General features: G+C 40.4%; 1 pseudogene; it reads right to left on the reverse strand.

Annotated features, from left to right (window-relative positions):
- Nucleotides 1–4018: 4018 nt before the first annotated feature.
- Nucleotides 4019–4101, reverse strand: LOC122903766 (annotated as a pseudogene).
- Between the last annotated feature and the right edge of the window lie 257 nt (nt 4102–4358).

Raw genomic sequence — 4358 nt, forward strand, 5'->3', positions numbered from 1 at the left:
TAGATTTGCCTCTTAGGCGCGCGGCTTTGCTTTCCCCACCTGCCTTTAATTTTTCTCTTACCACAAGCCGATAGAGATATGCATCAAAGACTTATCAGATGAGCGCTCTCAATAGAACTGAAATGCTCAGTCCATCTAATTTGGCAAATTCTAAATAGCTACCTTCAACTAAGTTCAAAGAATATCATTGTTCCTATGTTCTTTCTTTAAAAAATACGGGGGTAGGGTGGGGTGCAGCTCCTTTGGCTAACTGAATCAAGACAAGCCACTGAGAAAATGTAGCAAGGTATTTAAAAAATTGGAAAACACAGGAAAACTGGAAGTTAACAGAACGTTTTCAAACAGTAATTTAAGTTTTCGCAAAGGTTTAGGGTTGGTCTGTATTCTGATGTCACCGAAATATCCCTGATTTAAACACAAGTACTTTAATAACTAGTTAGGGAAAGAAAAACTTTCTTTCCCAGGCAAGCAGCAGTAGAAACCTTTCTGTTAAATTCCTTTGATTACAATAGTTCTTTTGTTAGCAGATTGTAACTTTGCCCCAGGGCCGTTGATAAGCTCCTATAATCAAGAGGACCTGTCCTTCTAGTGAAGTGTTCACCTTGAAGATGGATTGGAAAGAAAATAAATGCCTACTGCTTAAACTTTTTTATTTGTCTTTATGCATCTCTTTGCCTGAGAAGTCTGACAAAAATCAACATTAGTGTGGAAATAACGTAAAGCCAAAGCATACTGAATGGAAAAGATTATTCACACTTGTTGCTTGGGAACCCTTCTGAAATTAGGAAATAATTAGGTGTGTCCTTGCTGCTCAAAGCAGAAGTTGGGCAATTATCGGATTCATTTGTTTAAGTGGGTTATCAGGAGGAAAATACCCACTTTGGAGACCTACATGATTTAGCCTGACTTTCTAATGATCAAATGAATTAAGTACTGGATCACTAATTCATTTGGAAGAGGGTAGCTAACTGCCTTTGGGTCTCACCCAGGAGTTGTTTCATCAGAGATGAGCCAATTATTTTGTAATTCTATTATGATTATTGTTTTATAATACTATTATTTTGAAACATTACAATTTTGTAATACTAAGGATTTTATAATGCTTTTTTCCAGCTACAGAAATTCTAGGAGATGAAAGATGATTCCATTTCCTCCCATTTTAGTCAAAGGCATAGAGACTCAAGGTTACACACCTAGCTGGTCTGGATTAGAACGCAGAGGTATGAATTCCTGGGCTAGTGGACTGTCTGTCCCCTCCCATCGCCTTATTTGATGAGTATAGACTTCGGCTGGGAAGAGCAAAGGAACTGAGATGCATGGTAACCTGGTCTTGCCATGCTCTTCTCCCTGCCCTGGGTCCTCTTCTCTGTGTCCCTTCCAGTCCATTGGTTATAGTGATCAAGGGGAAGGAACGGAGAAGAAAGATGAGACACACAGAAAGAGAGGGATTAAGAAAGATTTGGTTAGAAATCTAGAGAAGGAGTCCGGGGAAATGGCTAAGTCAGATGGGGTGGGTTCCTCTCCACCCAAAATGGGAAGAAAAGGCCAACTCCCCTTCTCTCTTCCCTAGCCCATGCCAGCAGTGCTTGCTAAGCGTTTCTTCCACACTTCATCTCCATTTCCCCCTCCAGTGGATGAGTGTTTTCATTCCTGTTATGCCTGAGAAAGTTCCAAAAATACACAGAGAAAGTCTGGTTAAATGGTATTTAGAATTGGCCCCAGAACAGAAACTGCTTTGAAAAGGAGCTTGTTTTCAGTGTCTGTTTGTTTGCCAGGATCCAGCATCACTGTGTAGGCTTGGGGTTTGAAATAAGTACTCGCATATCTATGTTTTATTCCAACCAGTCTCAAACATTTGACTTTTTTCATTGCCCAGGCCCATTTTCATGATATTACTGTGGTTAGAAATCCAAGACTTTTAACCAGGCAGACAGGAGTTGAATCCCGGCTGGACACTGTATGAAACTGTGGGCAAATTTGTTAATCACTATAGGCCCTGGTTTTCTCAACTGCATATTATATATCTCCTGGAGTTAATAAGGAGTAAATAAGATAATGTTAATAAGAGGATTCCCACAGTACATGACATGGAGTCAAAGTTCAGTAAGTGGCGATTGGCATCACCATCATCATCATCACCATCATCACCATCGCCATCAAGTGAAAGCCATGCCCAAGGACCTGACATCTATCTGCTTACAAAATGTTAACCTAATCGAAGCTTTCATAGAATAATCTGGAATACACTTTCTATTCTGGTGAGGGTGTAGCTCTAAGTATTGGAGAAATTTATTTTCCCTTAGATGCATACGTTTGAAGGATTTGGGCAGAAAGAGAGTTTCTGTAGAGAGAATGGAACTTCTCAAGTGGTGTCATCAGGGATTTCTGGGGACGTTTCCTTTGCCATGCCTATGATAGGACCTGGAATTATACCATTTTTTGGTTCAAGTCCTGGTGCCTCCATTAACTAATTGTGGACCTTGTCAATCTTGGACTCCACTGAGAATGCTTTAGTGGGAACTGATTTATCAGTTTACTAGCCCATATGAGGGCTGGCTGAAGAGGGGGTAAGGGGAACATAATCAGAAATATCTAATACATATTGATGGTATTGGTGTTAATAATGGGCAGGCAAGGGATCTGAAGGTAGGAGAGGGGCATAGCCTGGAGAATTTGCATAGCCAGGGTTCTTATAATTGCTCAGGATATGCAATTTTGCAAGAAAGCCAGAGCCAGGCAGATCTTCTTGTAGCTTTTGAAAGAGTGACAGATGAGGCCCACATCTAGCCTGGACTCTGTGTTTGGGTGTGTAAATCACCATAACATGGGACAAATTCTCTGACTTTTCTCCTGTGTAAATGGGGATGCTAAACACTTCCCTGCTCACCCTGCATTGTGTTTCGTGAGATTCAAGATCATTGCATGAAAGCACTTTGTAAAGTTGACCTGAAATGGAAACATGTTCATAATTTTTTCATACCAGAGGAGATGACTGAGTAATCAAGATCAGACGAGATCGGGTGTATTCAGGATGGTCTGACCATAGACAAATAACGGAGTAATCTTGATCTCACTTCTTCCTGCTACCCTTTCCAATACATCCTCTTTCATTCTGCTTGTTTCTACTCACTTGAGGATCAGGCCACGTGTTCCTTAGTGCCATATAACAAAATATAAGAAAAGCCATTGAAATGATATATTTACAGGACTTAGCAGCATGTAAAGGAAAAATGGCTCCTTTTTTAGTTATATTAGACAAAAGGTAAATAAAGGATCAAATTGAATTTGACATTTGTAGTCAGAAGAGGGCTTTACTTTTTCCCAATAACCTCAAAACCAAAGACTTGAAAAAATTATCTGATTTGCGGGCTGTAGGACAGATTTGCAATTAGGGTGGGGCGTGATAGTGAAGACTTAGAATTGGAAAAGCAACCGGAGGGATTAAAACCTAGAAAATGCCTACAGAACCTATTCAGTTCTGCAAAGGAAATTTCCATATCGGAACAGCTCACTTGACCATATGCATTATAGCTCTGCCTGCTCCTCGTTTTAACTTTTATTAGGTTATTCCATCTGGCTCCTGGTCACCATTAGAAAGTATTATATGTGAGGAATCTCTGCAGACTGAGGTTTTAGTTCACTGAGAATTTTGATATTTCTACTTATCTTTATTGGGCTGCTTGTAAAGAGATTGAAGTTTTTTAACCAAACACTGTCTGTAAGTCCATATGGAGAGAAGATGATGGCTAAGTGATTAAGCTGTTGAAATGGAGAAAATGCAGAATCCATTAATGGTCAGAGGGAAGACATCAGGTGGTGCCCTGAGCTATTTGGCTGCTTGTTGAGGCTACCTAACAAGAATGGTGTGTGTGTGCATGTACACACACACACAGGCGAGTCTGTGATATCCACCTTGGGCAAAATTGTGATTGAGGCTAAGACATTTCTTCTCATTCTCCCTTTTTCTTGTGTATTTCTTCTCCCTGCTTCTCTTTTCTGGCCAAATAATTATTCTCTCCCTGTCTGCTTCAACTTTTCAATTAGCAATAATCGCACCTCGGATAAAGCTCATTGGCTACGATACTGCCACTGCGCACAGCTGCTTCAACTTTTCAAAGTCTGCATTAGGTGCTTTGCTTTCCTACACACCAAGTGTCATTGATCATTAACAGTGTAGAATGGTATTCATGGTGATGTGGGAACCACTTACTCTGTCAAGTTCTTGCTTCAAAGAAACTCTTTGGCCCAAAAGGGTGGAAATGTTGACCAAGATATCAGGGGCAGAGGTCTAGTGCTTGGAAAAGTCACTTCACTCAAGGACTTGATGATATTTTACCTGGAGGAGCTCTTGAGACCAA

The sequence above is a fragment of the Neovison vison genome, chromosome 3, assembly GCF_020171115.1.
Source record: "Neovison vison isolate M4711 chromosome 3, ASM_NN_V1, whole genome shotgun sequence".
In the NCBI taxonomy this organism is placed as follows: Eukaryota; Metazoa; Chordata; class Mammalia; order Carnivora; family Mustelidae; genus Neogale; species Neogale vison.